Source organism: Miniopterus natalensis, chromosome 2 (genome assembly GCF_054644295.1).
Source record: "Miniopterus natalensis isolate mMinNat1 chromosome 2, mMinNat1.hap1, whole genome shotgun sequence".
Classification (NCBI taxonomy): Eukaryota; Metazoa; Chordata; class Mammalia; order Chiroptera; family Miniopteridae; genus Miniopterus; species Miniopterus natalensis.
Genome location: NC_142082.1, coordinates 79,748,822 through 79,765,827, shown reverse-complemented (window position 1 = coordinate 79,765,827; position 17,006 = coordinate 79,748,822). Strand labels below are relative to the sequence as shown.

The following is a 17,006-nucleotide window of genomic DNA, read 5'->3' as shown; positions in this document are numbered from 1 at the left end:
TTACACCACAAACTAAAATGATACTATTTCATCATTTAAAATGCAGCTCCATCCTGTGCAGAAACTTTTTAGTTTGATGTAGTCCCATCTGGAAACAGCCCAAGTGCCCATTAGTAGATGAGTGGATAAAAAGGCTGTGGGACAGTTACACACATGGAATACTATGCAGCTGTAAAGAAGGATCCCTTACCCTTTGGGACAGTATGGATGGAACTGGAGAATATTATGCTAATGAAATAAGTCTGGCAGAGAAAGACAAATATCACATGACTTCACTTATATGTAGAACCTAAAAAATGTAATAAACTTATGAACAAAATAGATTCAGTGACATAGAAGAATGGAACAGACTGACTAATCTCAGAGGAAAGATGGGGGTGCGGGAGTGAGAGATTAACCAAAGAATTTATATACATATATGCATAATCCATGGACACAGACAATAGTGTGATGAAAGCCTGGGGCAGGTTGTGGGTGCAGGGTGGAAGGGGTCAATGAGGAAAACGGAAGACATCTGTAATATTTTCAACAATAAAGATAAGTTTTAAAAAAATAAAACAAAATGCAGCTCCATACAAGGCTTAGGAGGCTGGTGCCATAAATGTGACTTCACATCAGCACCCCACTGACAACTCCACTACCATGGAGGACTTGAAGTAGTGCAGCAACAGAGAGGAATTCACAGAGGGATCCAAGATCACCACCAGCAAGAATCAGCAGCAAGATGGCAAAATGCTTATTGGAGGCCTGAGCTGGGATACAAGCAAGAAAGGACTGATAATATTTGTCTCAACTTGGGGAAGTTGTAGACTGCACAAATGAAATAGATGCTGTCACCAGAAGATCCAGAAGATTTGGATTTGTGCTTTCCAAAGTGCTGCTAGTGTTCATAAAGTTTTGGAATTGAAGCAACACTAACTGGATGACAAAGTGATAGATACTAAAAGCGCCAAAGCTTTAAAAGGGAAGAAATCCCCCGAAAAAGGTTTTTGTGGGTGAGTTGAGCCCAGATACTCCTGAAGGACAAATTAAAGAATATTTGGAGACTTTGGAGAAATTGAAAATATTGAATAAATATTGGATAAAAAAACAAATGAAAGAAAAGGTTTTTGTTTTACCACATCTACAGATGAAGAGACATTAAAAATTTGTTAGAAAGCAGATATTATTGAATTGGTTCTGGAAAATGTAAAATCAAAGGTTCATAACCTGCCCTGGTGGGTGTGCCTCAGTTGGTTGGGCATAGGTCTGTGCATGGAAAGGTTGCTAGTTCAATTCCCAGTCAGAGCACATGCCCTGGTTGTGGACTAGATCCCTGATCCCTGGTATGGGGTGTGCAGGACACAGCCGATGGATGTATCAATGTCACATCAATGTTTCTTTCTCTCCTCCTCTCCTCTTTCTCTAAAAATCAGTAAAAATATGTTTTAAAAGTTGTGTACTCCAAAAAAGCATATAAACAGCAATAGCAAGAACATAAAGGAGGAAGAGTTGTTGCAGATGGTGAAGAAGGTGGTACTAGGGGTAGTGGCCAAGGTCAGGGTCAAAACTAGAACCAACGATTAAATAACTATTATGATCAAGGATATAGAGATTACAGTAGTGCCTATGGTGGTGATCAAAACCATAGTGGCCATGGAGGCTATGACCGTACTCAGTATAATTATGGGAACTATGGATAGGGACAGGGATATACAGTGGCCAACAGAGCACCTACAGCAAGGCTTCTCGAGGGGGTGGCAATCACCAAAACAATTACCAGTCACACTAAAGGCAGGCTTTGGAGAAAACAGCAGAACTTCATTGCAGGCCCTGTGTCACACCAACCATGTCAATCTGGGGCTCACACATTTTGGGCAGAGCACAAAGAATACACAGAAACTGCTGTTCTGTGCTATGGTCTCTTCAAACTTCATATACCAGCATAAAGATTAAAGTGGTAAACTTCAAAAAAGTGAAATGATAATTAAGTGACATGATGGAGATGTTAGCTGAATGTGGTGGTAACCAAACCATGCAACCACTGCGGAAACCAGTATGGAGTTACCTCAAAAAATTAAAAACTGTAAATAGAAGGAAAAAATAATAAAGATCAGAGAAGAAATAAATGACTTAGAGACTAAAAAAACAATACAAAAGATCAGTGAAACCAAGAGCTGGTTCTTTGAAAAGATAAACAAGATTGATGAACCTTTAGCCAGACTCATCAAGAAACAAAGAGAGAAGACCCAAATAAACAAAATCAGAAACGAAAAAGGTGAAATAACAACTGACTCAACAGAAATACAAAGGATTGTAAGAAAATACTATGAACAACTCTACTCCACCAAGATGGACATCCTGCATGAAATGGATAAATTCCTAGAAAAATATAACCTTCCAAAACTCAATCAGTAAGAGTCAGAAAGTCTAAATAGACCAATAACTGCTAAAGAAGTTGAAGCAGTAATCAAAGGGCCCCCAGTACACAAAAGCCCTGGCCTGGATGGCTTCACAGGGGAGTTTTACCAAACATTCAAAGAAGAATTAACACTTATTCTCCTCAAAATATTTCAAAAAAATCCAAGAGGAAGGAACACTTTTAAACTCTTTTTATGAGGCCAACATTAGCCTAAATCTAAAACCAGATAAAGACACTACAAAGAAAGAGAATTACAGGCCAATATCCCTGATGAACATAGATGCTAAAATCCTCAACAAAATATTAGCAAATCAGATCCAGCAATATATTAAAAGATCATACACCATGACCAAGTGGATTTATTCCAGGGATGCAAAGCTGGTACAATATTTGCAAATCAATAAATATGATACGTCACATAAACAAATTGAAAGACAAAAATCACATGATCATATCAATAGATGCATAAAAAACATTTGACGAAATCCAACATCCATTTTTGATAAAAACTCTCAGCAAAGTGGGAATAGAGGGATCATACCTCAACATAATAAAGTCCATATATGACAAACCTACAGCCAACATCATACTCAATGGGCAAAAACTAAAACCATTTCCCCTAAGGACAGGAATAAGACAGGGGAGTCCACTTTTACAACTCTTATTTAACATAGTACTGTAAGTCCTAACCACAGTGATCAGACAAGAAAACATAAAAGGCATCCAAATTGGAAAGGAAGAAACAAAACTGTCATTACTTTCAGAGGACATGATATTGTAGTTAGAAAATCCTAATGACTCCACCAAAAAACTACTAGATTTAATAAATGAATTCAGCAAGGTAGCAGGATACAAAATTAACATCCAGAAATGGATGGCATTTTTATACACCCATAATGAACTCTCAGAAAGAGAAACTAAAAAAAAGTCCCATTTACCATTGTAAATAAAAAAATAAGATAACTAGGAATAAACTTAACCAAAGATGTAAAAGACCTTAACTCGGAAAACTACAGGAAACTGTAAAAAGAAGTAGAGGAAGATCTAAACAAATGGAAAAATATACCATGCTCATGGATTGGAAGAATTAACTTCATTAAAATGTCCATATTACCCAAAGCAATCTATAAATTCAATGTAATTTTTATTAAAATACCAACAGCATATTTCACAGATCTAGAACAAACACTTTGAAAATTTATATGGAACCAAAAAACACCCTGAATAGCCATGGCAATCTTGAGAAAGAAAAACAAAGTTGGAGGGATCACAATACCAGATATCAAGTTATACTACAAAGCCAGTGTAATCAAAACCACTTGGTACTGACACAAGAACAGACATATAGATCAGTGGAACAGAATAGGGAACCCAGAAATTGACCCATGCCATTATGGTCAATTAATATTTGATAAAGGAGGCAAGAACATACCATGGAGTAAAGACAGTCTTTTCAATAAATGGTGTTGGGAAAATTGGACAGATACATACAAAAAAATGAAACTAGACCAACAACTTACACCATACACAAAAGTAAATTCAAAATGGATAAAAGACTTAAACATAAGACATGAAACCATAAAAATCCTAGAGGAAAACATAGGCAGCAAAATCTCAGACATCTCTCATAGCAATATGTTTGCTGAAACATCTCCTGGGGCAAGAGAAACTAAGGAGAAAATAAACAAATGGGACTGAATTAAAATAAAAAGCTTCTGTACAGTAAAAGAAACCATCAACAAAACAAAAAGGGAACTCACTGTATGGGAGAACATATTGGCCAATGACACATCTGATAAAGGCTTAATATCCAAAATATATAAGGAACTCATACAACTTAACAAAAGGAAGACAAACAATCCAATTAAAAAATGGGTAAAGGACCTAAATAAACACTTCTCCAAAGAGGACATACAAATGACTAAGAGACATATGAAAAAATGTTCAACATCACTAATTATCAGAGAGATGCAAATTAAAACCACAATGAGGTATCATTTCACACCTGTCAGAATGGCTGCCATCAGCAAATCAACGAACTACGAGTGCTTATGGGGGTGTGGAGAAAAGAGAACCCTAGTACACTGTTGGTGGGAATGCAGACTGTTGCGGCCTCTATGGAAAGCAGTATGGACTTTACTCAAAAGATTAAAAATTGACCTGCCATTTGACCCAGTGATCCCACTTCTAGGAATATATCCTAAGGAACCCCAAACACCAGTCACAAAGAACTTATGCACCCATATGTTCATAGCAGGGCAATTTACAATAGCTAAGGTCTGGAAACAGCCCAAGTGCCCATCAGTAGATGAGTGGATAAAAAAGCTGTGGCACATTTACACCATGGGATACTATGCAGCTGTAAAGAGGAAGGATCTTTTAGCCTTTGGCACAGCATGGAGGGAACTAGAAAGTATTATGCTAAGTGAAATAAGCCAGTCAGAGAGAGACAAGTACCACATGACCTCACTTATATGTGGAATATAATAAACAAAATAAACTGATGAACAAAGTGGATCCAGAGACACAGAAGCATGGAACAGACTGAGGGATCTCAGAAGGAAGGCGAGGAGGGGGTATGAGTGGGGAGAGATTATTCGAAGAACATATGTTTACAAGTATAACCCATGGACAGACATTGGTATGGGGAAAGCCTGGGGGTGGGATGGATGTGGGGTGGAGGGGATCAGTGGGGATAAAATGGGGACACCTGTAATATTCTCAAAAATAAAGAAACTTAAAAAATAAATAAATAAAAATTTAAATTAAATTAAATTATTTTTTAAAAAATATATCTTTATTGATTTCAGAGAGAGGAATGGAGAGGGAGAGAGAGAGATAGAAACATCAATGATGAGACAGTCATTGATCGGCTGCCTCCTGCACGCCCCTGACTGGGGATCTAGCCCGCAACCCGGGCATGTGCCCTGATTGAGAATCGAACCCCGATGGCCTGGATCATAGGTGGACGCTCAACCGTTGAGCCACACCAGGCTGGGCTAAATTAAATTTTAAAAAAATTAAAAACTGGACACAGACAATAATATAGGGAAGGCTTGGGGGAGCGCAGGGGTTGGGTGGAGGGGGTGCAAAAAGGAAGAAAATAGGAGACACCTGTAATACTGTCAATAAAAATATTAAAAATGAAGCTGCCTTATGACCCAGTGATTTCTTTTCTGAGTATTTATCCAAAGAAACCTGAAACATTAATTCAAAGGAATATATGCACCCCTACGTTTTGCAGCATTATTTACAATAGCCAAGATTTGGAAGCAGCCCAAGTGCCCATCAGTAGGTGAGTAGATAAAAAAGAGGTGGTACATTTAAACAATGGAATACTACTCACCAGAAAAAAGAAAGAAATCTTACCTTTGCAACAGCATATTGACCTGGAGAGTATTATGCTAAGCAAAATAAGCCAGTCAGAAGCAGACATGTACCATTTGATTTTACTTATATGTGGAATCCAATGAACAAAAAAAACTAACAAACAAAATAGAATAGATGCATAGATACATAGATGAGACTGACAGCTGTCAGAGGGTTGGGGCGTTGAGGAGCTGGGTAAAAGAGGTGAAAGGATTAAGCAAAGAAAAACAAAAAAATACTCATAGACACAGACAACAAGGGTGTGGGAGGAGGTAAAACAGAGTAAAAAGGGGATAATTGGTGATGGAGGAGACTTAACTATGGGTGATGAACACACAATACAATATACAGATGATGTGTCATAGAATTGTACACTGAAACCTATGTAATTTTGTTAACCAATATCACCCTAACATATTCAGTAGAAATAAAAAATAAAACAATTGCAATGTACAAATGTATCAAGTCAACACACTGTGCACCTTAAACTGATTTAATGTTATATGTCAATTTTATCTAAAAAAAAAAAAAAAATCCCATAAAAGAACAAGGATACTGAAGAACAGATGATGAAAAGCTGCTGTTACTTGGCAGTTAATTATACTCCACCCAGCTGGATCGGTAGGTTTCATTTGTTTGGTTAATCCTGGATTTTCCACTTATTGAAGTTCTCAGTTTCCTTCCTAGACTTCTATTTTTAAAATGCGTATAAGACTTGGTAATCATTTTGCTGACCCTTTGGTAATATGAAGCTTACAGGAGTAGCAGAAGGTATCAACCTGAAATACAAGAAACATTAAGTTAGTAGGTTGAGCTGAGTCTGGGAAGATAGAAGGATGAACTCAGAACTTGTCTGAGGACAATATCTGGCCTGATTGTGGGGCTTAGATGAAATAATAAGAATGTGGTATTTGCCAACTAAGCATTTGCATTAAATACTCTAACATGGGCACTCTTCCAATTTAAATTTCCTTCCTTCCTTCCTTCCTTCCTTCCTTCCTTCCTTCCTTCCTTCCTTCCTTCCTTCCTTCCTTCCTTCCTTCCTTCCTTCCTTTCTTCCTTCGCTTTCAAAAATTAGTTGTGCTAAGTGTCTGGTGACACATCGGTGACCACAACAAATGTGATACCTTTGTAATGAAAGTTATAAGATGATGGGAGGCAAAAGTCAAACAATTTCATAAAGTAGTTTCACTACAATTACAATAAGTTACATAAAAGCTTACAATGAAAGTGAATGACAGAGTTACCTGTCATTTGAAGAATCATGGAAAGCTTCCTCAGAAAATGACATTTCAACACAATCTGAAGAATAACGACTGCTTTCCTAAATACTTTGTAAAAAGCTTAGAATTTTCTATGTCCTCAACATTTTTCACCTTTTATTCTTCAACTTGAAATGGTTCATTTAGAAGTAGAGTGGGAAAATCATGCTTATTGGTCTGAGTATATAGTTTTAACTTTTTTTTCAGACTTCTTTGCACCTAGAAGGGAGCTGTTGAGAGCATGTACACACACACGCACATGCATTTTTTAAAGCTATACAGTACCCTCATATTTTGAACTTAACCATGATCTCCATGATTACTATTATGTTGTCCCTGCATCTTAGGAAGTGCTCTGATTATTATAAATAATTATAGTCAACAGAACGCCCTCTGACCATGCTTCTTCTTTGATTTTCTTCAAGTATCCAGTATGGCCTCTGAAGGTGAAAGAGGGTTGAAATTGAAAAGGGTAATGTAAAGAACTTCAACTTTGGTGCTTTTTATTTTAACAAAAAAATTAAAACAAATACAAAATGTTGGTATATCTTTATATTTTTGTTAATCCTCATTGAGGATATTTTTTCCATTGCTTTTCACAGAGAGTGGGAATGAAGGAGGGGGTGAGACTGAGCAAGAGAAACATACCCTTGACAGGGATTCAAACCTGAGACCCTCCGGTGCAAAGGCTGATGCTCTAACCATTTAGACACACTGGCCAGAGTAAAATGTTGCTGTATTTTAAATTCAGAGTATAGGTTTCATGGATGTTTGTCATATTATCTTTTCTATGATACTTTTAAAAATCTAGGACATGTGATTTGAAATCCTGCAATTAGTTCATTTGTTAATTAATTAACACATACAACAAAGGTTATCAAGTACCTATGACATACCTGGGTTTGTTCTAAGAAGTGTAATGTGAAGAAAGCACTCTGTCCATGTACACTAAGAGTTCACTTTTAATTGAGATTGAATGACAGATCCATTTATGGAGTGTTTAAAAGTGGCTTGCCTATTTACATCTTGATGAACATAAATGCCTTTCCTACTTATCTCCTCTTCCTCTCTCCCATCTTCCTTTCCAAGATCACTGCAATGGTAATTCATTTGTTCTAAAATATCAAGTCTTCATAAAGTGTTTGAGTAGACACATTCCATGAAATAAGAGTGTTAAGTATTTTGCCAAATAAAAAAACTTGGGAGACCTTAAGGCCAAAGATGCTGTGTCTTAGTTCAGTTTCTAAATTGGGTTAGCATAACTGAAATGTTTTTGGAAAAATTATGAGAACTTTTTAAAAAAATTCTTGTCTCAGCTTATCACGGTTTCTTAAATAGGAGCTATTCTCCTTACAGCAAATATTAAAAAAAGATTCTGCCAACATCAACTGGCCCAAACAGTGAGTATGATGTTAAAACTACAAATTTGAGTGTCATGCATACTCAACCATGTTTATTGTGACTCTGAATGGTTAAGAACTTACAGGGATGATTACCTGCTAACCTTTTGATAACTAATCAGTGACATGAGACTAGAGGAATCTCATTCAGGCAACAAGTTGGCAAATGCTGCCTTCATACTATTAAATTGGTCCTTAGCAGTATTTCTATTATACAACTTGAAGCAGTCCCCCAAAACATATTCAGCTAAGCCTTGACCAAATGGTATTAAAGGGCTCTTTTTTGAGACCACATAATTCCTTCTGTATTCAAACTCATATACTCATGCTTTTCATAATGAAGACCAAGAAAGCAATAGCCAACAAGGCATAAATGACTGAAAGCAAGAGGTTTCTTGAGTTTTGTGCCATTATTTTGAATTCAGTAACAGGAATCATATTGTGCATGTATTGTCGCCATGGTTATGAATAAGCTAATACATTAACAAATTAGTCCCTGATTTTTAATTTTTATGTTATTTCAAAGTTTGTCTCATTTATAAATATATCAACTGATGTGCTCATAAGTTATGGAAACAAAATATTCTCTTCTTAATCTATTCTGGAACCTTGAGTAACAATATGGTAGGGAAAAAAACTGAACAATGGAAATTAGGGGCCTGAATCCTGACTGAATTCAGAGTACTACTTTGCTTTTTACTGTGATGTTTTCCCTATGAAGAATATATAATGTGGGGAATACTATAGATTAAATAATGGAGTTCACCTACCTATCCTAATGCATTTAGTAGCTGAATATGAAAAGGAAATGGGCTTCTATGGAACATCTATTCCCTTCAATCCACTTCAATGTTCTGTTCTCCAGCAAAGATGGGCTTGTAATTTCAATTTCATAAAAATACAGTTGGAAGCTCTGGGCACAGGACATCTTCTCTGAAACACAGTTCAATACGTCTTTACTAAAGTCCTTTCTCAGTTTCCTCTTCAATCATTATAAGGATGAAGAACAAGTAATTTTTGCCCAAGTTCCTCTTTTGAAGTCTTAGTTCTTACCTTGGCAAGCTTATATTCTGTTAGGAGTCCAGTCCTCTGAGCAGTCACACTCCCACACAGACACATGTAATCACCTCGGAGGAGGCTTGTGCCTGAAAATGACAAGACATCATGGGGTAAATTGGCAACCATATAAAAAAAGACGCAACATAGTCTCCACCTACCAGTCAGGTTCATCAGAATGAAAAACAATGGAGAGAATGAAGATCATTCAGTTGAACATGATCCCTTTTGAGCAATCTCTAATCAGTTCAAGGACACCTCCTCTTCACCCCTCCTCTCCCCTCCATCATCTGTCTGCATCTGTGTAGCTCTGAGCAAAGCATTAAGAATACTTTGACAAGGGTGTCATTTTAATCTGAATGTCTCAAAATGATTAAGGAGAAAAAAGTTTTCTTTTGCCTTCAACTCCAAAATAGAAATGATCTGAGGAGAAAAAAAGTTTTCCAAGGAGATCTACTTTTGATGCCGAGTCTTATAAGACTGCCCTGTTCATGGATATAATTTGAGGGTAGGAGAGAGGGTGTGGCATTTGTCATCATTCATTAGGGAAGGATTTGTCAAACCCGCCCAATGGAGGCTAATTTCTCCCTGCTTACAAAAAAGTCAAGGGAAACTATTTTGGAATTGTAGCTGGAAGTTTGATTAAGTCTCTGTCCATATTATGTATGTAATCTTGCACACCCCTTTAACATATAGGAGTCTATTTTTATGTGTAAAGTAGAGATAATACCTAAATTAGGGTAATGTGAATAATAAATGAGGTAATGTATGTGAAAATGCTTCTTACAGTGCTAACTTATATGGGTAGACAATAATATTTGAAGTGAAAAAGAAAGAGTTTAACACCTGCAATAGTGGGAGCTTAACCTTGCATTACCATTAGGGTGAGAGGCAGTCCTTAAATGGGGGTAACATGCATTCAACCCTACATTCTGTATATGCTCCAGATGTGCACATCCATTTCTCAAGCCAGGTAGGCCTTGAGCTTGAGTGGAGGAGGGAAGAGTTGCATTAGGGATTCCACCCACACTCTCTCTTTGGGTGCTTTCCTCTTTGAGGCCTCCCACTCCCACTGCTGCAGCAGTGAGCTCCTATAGCATTTGCTTGCAGATGACACAGGCTTTCCTCAATCATAATTACCTTGGAAACTCTGTCAATGTGTTTCTATTTCCAAGAGTTATGGCTGTATGCATTTGGTTGACATTTTCTTATATTGTATCTATAGGTTCTCTTTCAATCTTTCTCTGTATTGCAATGTATTTGTTATAAAATGGTTTATTTTTTCTGCAGAGCTTCCTATATTCTGGATTTGGATACTTGCATTCCCATGTTTTATCCTTTTCCTATAAATTGGTAGCTAGATCCAGAGGCTTATTAGATTCAGGTTGGATGTTTTGTTAAGAATATGCCCCTCTATGTTCATACCAACGTTATTTACAATAGCCAAGATCTGGAAACAGCCCAAGTGCCCATCAGTAGATGAGTGGATAAAAAAGCTGTGGTACATTTACACCATGGAATACTATGCAGCTGTAAAAAGGAAGGATCTCTTACCTTTTGAGACAGCATGGAGGGACCTGGAGAGTATTATGCCAAGTAAAATAAGCCAGACAGAGAAAGACAAGTATCACATGACTCACTTTTATGTGGAATCTAATGAAAAAAATAAACTGATGAACAAAATAGACTCAGAGAGATTGAAGCATGCAACAGACTGATGTGTATGAGGGGGAGGATTAGCCAAAGAACATATTCATATATGCATAGCCCATGGACACAGATAATGGTGTGGTGAAGGTCTGCAGAAGGGGCAGGAAGAGGGTAGAGGGAGTCAGTGCAAGGGGGAAAGGGACATCTGTAAAACTTTCAACAATAAAGATAAATTAAGAAGTAGGGGAAAAAAGAATACCTTACAGATGATGCTGTATTTTCTGCTGCATCTTCAAGAGGCATATATTCTGTGGCTATTTCTTTTTGGTGACATTGAGATTGATCAATGGGTTGGAGCATGGTCAGCTTGATTCATTCTTTATAAAGTTTATCTAATGATTTTAAAAGTCACTAATGATTGCTACTAGGCCCATTATTTCATTAGGGTTTGCAAAACACTAATATTCTAATTCTATCACTTCTTTTTTTACTTATTGGCTGAAATTATTTTATAAGTAAAAACTTGTAATTATGAAGCATATGATTACCCTTACGTATAACAAGGGTATGAAAGACTATATAAATGTTTACAAGTTTCACTTTACCAGTTTTCAGAGTAATGAGTTTCCTAATATTCTTCAGTGGTGACCAATGATGTTATTACAGTTTTTGTTTCTTAGTGTAATTATGAATGCATAGATTTTCACATACTTAATATATTTCAACACATGGTTACTCTCCTTTTTAACATTCATTCTTTGCCAGTGGAACTGTCTACAGGTTGGCTAGTCAATCTTTTTAACAGGACCCCAGTAACCTTGAATAACTTCCTTGTTTTCTCAACACAACAAAATGTTCCTGATTCATCTCGAATGTTTTCTGGCCCAGATCTGCAATTAGCCATTCCTCCGAGCAAATCTGCCTTATTTTATAGGGAAATGACATTTAGAGACCATAGTCTGGATGTTAGAGATGGTCAGTATAACCAGGTTTATTACTGTTTCTTGGCATTTCTAATAGACAGAAGTAGAAAATGCATTTTATATTTAGAGAATAAAATATGAGTTTATTAAAAAATTTCCAAATGAAATTCATGATTCTGTGATGTTAACTTTTTTTATTTTATACTTATGTATTATTTCTTTTATGCTGAACATTGTGTTTCCTAAATATAATAGCTTCACAACAAATGCAACGTTTTACTATTGACATGACTCTTAAAAATAGTTTAAAACTGCCTTGTAATTCTTCTTGAACTTAAGATATATTGCAACTATAGATGTACTGTGAAGTTATAATGTTTTAATTTCACTTGAAATGGTCTCTGTGATTAAGTCAATAACTCAATATACATAGATTCATTTTTTAATTTAGATTTTGTTTTAGGGACTGCTTTATAAATTTAATTTTGCCTTATAATTTTATATCAGTAAACTATAGTGTTGTCAGTCATTTTATTTATTTATAGTTCTTCAGACTGTATTTTATTTTTTAATATTTTCTTTAAAAGTTCTTCAAATTTTAGAGATACTTACACTTTATGATATAAGTTGCAAATATTTTATTTTATAGTCATTGAGGTTTTTACTATGTTCTGGTGGTTTTATCACACAATAGCTTTTTAAAAGGTAATCCAGTTTACTATTTTCCTTTACTGCGCCTGGGTATTGAATTATAATCTGTAAACTTTTTCTCATTCCAAGTTAAAAGTAATTTACATAGATTTTCTTCTAGAAGTTGTATAGCTGGGATTACATTTAGCTTCTTGATTAATTTTTAAATTTATTCTGGTGTATGGTATGAGGTATGGATCCAATTTTATCCTATTTTTATGCAGTTATCTTAGGAGTGCTTAAGAAGTACACGATTTCCCGGGATTTGAGATGCCACATCTACCATATACTAAATTTTACTTGCATTGAATTTATTTCCAAATTTTCTATTTTATCTATTTGTCTCTTCACAGGCTAATACCATGTTCTTTTAGTTATAATATTTATATATGTTTTAGTATTGGATACAGTTAGATTCCCACCTCAAAATTCTTTTATGTGGTTTTTCTGTTGCCATTACTACTTTTTTTTATCCTTTCAAATAAATTTATTATTAATTTTATCTAGTTTAAGAAAAAAACTATCTTTTTTAATTTTTTTATTCAAAATATTACAGATGTCCCTTTTTCTCCTCACTGACAACTGTCACCCGCCCCACTTTCTTCCCCAGTGCTTCAACAAACTGTTTCTGTCCTTGGATTATGCATTTATGCATATAACCTCTTTGGTTAATCTCTACTCCCCCACCCACAAAACTACCTTCTTCCCTCCAAGATTTGTCAGTCTAATCCATGCTTCCATGTCATTGAATTTATTCTGTTGATCACTTTATTAAGTTTTTAGATTCCACATACAAGTAAGATCATGTGATGTTTGCCTTTCTCTGCCTGGCTTATTTCGCTTAGCATAACATTCTCCAGGTCTATCCATACTGTCCCTAATGGTACCAGATCTTTCTTCTTTACAGCTGCCTAGAATTCCATGGTGTGAATATCCCACAGCTTTTTTATCCACTCATCTACTGATGGCTACTTGTGCTGTTTCCAGATCTTAGCTATTGTAAATTGCGCTGTGAACATAGGGGTGCATATATTCTTTCTGCTTAGTGTTTCAGAATTCTTAGGATATATTCCTAAAAGGGGGATCACTGGGTCAAAAGGCAGCTCCATTTTTAATTTTTTGAGGAACCTCCATACTGTTTTCCATAGTGGCTGCACAAGTCTGCATTCCCACCAGCAGTGTACTAGGGTTCCCCTTTCTCCACACCCTCGCCAGCACCTGTCATTTGTTGATTTGGTGATGATAGCCATTCTGATAGCTGTGAAGTGATACCTCATTGTGGTTTTAATTTGCATCTCTCTGATGATTAGCAATGTTGAGCATTTTTTCATATCTCTTCGTCATTTGTATGTCCTCTTTGGAGAAGTGTCTATTCAGGTTCTTTGCCCATTTTTTAACTGGATTGCTTGTCTTCCTCTTATTGAGTTGTGTGAGTTATTTGTACATTTTAAAATTTGACCCTTATCAGATACATCCTTGGCAAATATGTTCTCTCATTCTGTGGGTTTCCTTTGTATTTTGAGGATGATTTCTATTGCTGTGCAGAAGCTTTTTAGTTTGATGCAGTCTCATATGTTTATTTTTTCTTTTGTTTCTCTTGCCCTAGGAGATGTATCAATGAAAATTCCACTACATGAGATATCTGTGACTTTACTGCCTGTGATTTCTTCCAGGACTTTTATGGTTTCCCAACTTAAATTAAGTCTTTTATCTATTTTGAGTTTATTTCTGTGTATGGTGAAAGTTGGTGATCTAGTTTCATTTTTTTGCATGTATCTGTCCAATTTTCCCAGCACCATTTTTGAAGAGACTGTCTTTACTCCATTGTATGCTCTTGCCTCCTTTATCAAATATTAACTGACCATGATGGCATGGGTCTATATCTGGGGTCTCTGTTCTGTTCCATTGATCTATATGCCTGTTGTTGTACCAATACCAGGCTGTTTTGATTACAATGGCTTTATAGTATAGTTTGATATCCAGTAAAGTGATTCCTTCCACTCTGTTCTTCTTCCTCAACGTGACTGTGGCTATTCAGGGTCTTTTTTGATTCCATATAAATTTTTGGAATATGTATTCTAGCTCTGTGAAATATGCTATTGATATTTTAATAGGAATTGCATTGAATCTATAAATTGCTTTGGGTAGTATGGACATTTTAATGATATTAATTCTTCCAATTTATGAAAATGGTATATTCTTCTACTTGTTTATATCTTCCTCTATATCTTTTTTCAGTGTCCTGTAGTTTTCTGAGTACAGGTCTTTTATATCCTTGGTTAAGTTTATTCCTAGGTATCTTATTTTTTTAGTTTCAATGGTAAATGGTATTGTTTTCTTAGTTTCTCTTACTGAGAGTTCATTGTTAGTGTATAAAAATGCCACTGATTTCTCTATGTTAGTTTTATATCCAGCTACCTTGCTGAATTCATTTATCAAATCTAGTAGTACTTTGGTGGATTCTTTAGGGTTTTCTATGTACTGTATCATGTCATATGCAAATATTGATAGTTTTCCTCCCTCCTTTCCAATTTGGATACCTTTTATGTTTTCTTTCTGCCTAACGGCTGTGGCAAAGACTTCCAATACTATGTTGAATAAGATTGGTGGAAGTGGACATCTCTGCATTGTTTCTGATTTTAAGGGAAATGGTTGTAGCTTTTGACCATTGAGAATGATGTTGGCTGTAGGTTTGTCATATATAGCCTTTGTTATGTTGAGGTATGTTCCTTCTACTCCCACATTGTTGAGAGTTTCTATCCAAAATGGGTGCTAGATTTTGTCAAATGCTTTTTCTGTATCTGTTGACATGATCATATGGTTTTTCTCCTTCATTTTGTTTCTGTGATATATCACATTCATTGATTTGCTGATATTATACCAGCCTTGCGTCCCTGGAATAAATCCCACTTGGTCATGGTGTATGATCTTTTCAATGTACTGCTGCATCCTGTTTGCTAGTATTTTGTTGAGGATTTTAGCATCTATATTCATCAGGTATATTGGTTTGTAATTTTCTTTCTTTGTAGTGTCTTTATCTGGTTTTGGGATTAGGATGATGCTGGCCTTGTAAAAAGAGTTTGGGAGTTTTCCCTTCTCTTGAATTTTCTGAAATAGTTTTAGGAGAACAGATGTTAATTTTTGAATGTTTGGTAAAACTCATCTGTATATCCATCTGGTCCAGGACTTTTGTTTGCTGGTACTTTTTAAATTACTGCTTTAATTTCATTAGTTGTTATTAGCCTATTCAGGTTTTCTGACTCTTTCTTATTAAGTTTTGGAAGATTGTATGCTTCTAGGAATTTGTCCATTTCACTCATGTTGTTCAGTTTGTTGGCATATAGTTGCTCATAGCATTTTCTTACAATCCTTTGTATTTCTGTTGGGTCAGTTATATCGCCTCTTTCATTTCTGATTTTGTTTATTTGGATCCTCTCTGTTTCTTGGTGAGTCTGGCTAAAGGTGCATCTATCTTATATCTTTTCAAAGAACCAATTCTTGGTTTCATTGATTTTTTGTGTTGTTTTTTAGTCTCTGTGTCATAAGTTTCTGCTCTGGTCTTTATTATCTCCTTCCTTCTACTTCCTTGGGGCTTTTCTTACTGTTCTCGTTCTAGTTCTTTCAGTTGTTGTGTTAGATGGTTAGTAGAGCTCTTTCTTGTTTTTTGAGGTAGGCCTGTAATGCTATGAACTTTCCTCTCAGGACTGCTTTTGATGTGTCTCACAGATTTTAGGTTGTTGTCTATTCATTTTTGTTTTTTCCAGGAAGTGCTTCATTTCTTTCTTGATCTTATTGGTAACCCATTCATTGTTTAATAACATGCTATTGAGTCTCCATGTGTTTGAATATTTTTGAGTTTTTTATAGTGGTTGATTTCTAGTTTCATCATATTGACATAAGAAGATGCTTGATATGATTTCAATCTTCTTGAATTTGTAAAGACTTGCCTTGTGCCCTAACATGTGGTCTATTTTTGAGAATGTTCCATGTGCACTTGAGAAGAATGTGTATTCTGCTTCTTTGGGATGAAATGTTCTCTAAATGTCAATTAAATCCATTAGATCTAGTGTGTCACTTAAGTTCTGTGTTTCCCTGTTGGTTTTTTGTCTTGATGATCTGTCCAATGCTGACAATGGGGTGTTAAAGTCCCCCACTATGATTGTGTTGCTGTCAATCTCCCCTGTAAAGTCCACCAAGAAAATTTTTTATATATTTAGGTGCTCCTATAATGGTTGCATATATGTTTATAAGGGTT

The 17,006-nt window shown here is 35.7% G+C and overlaps 1 pseudogene; it reads left to right on the top strand.

Annotated features, from left to right (window-relative positions):
• Positions 1–612: 612 nt before the first annotated feature.
• Positions 613–1,771, top strand: LOC107536988 (heterogeneous nuclear ribonucleoprotein D-like; annotated as a pseudogene).
• The last annotated feature ends 15,235 nt before the right edge of the window (positions 1,772–17,006 follow it).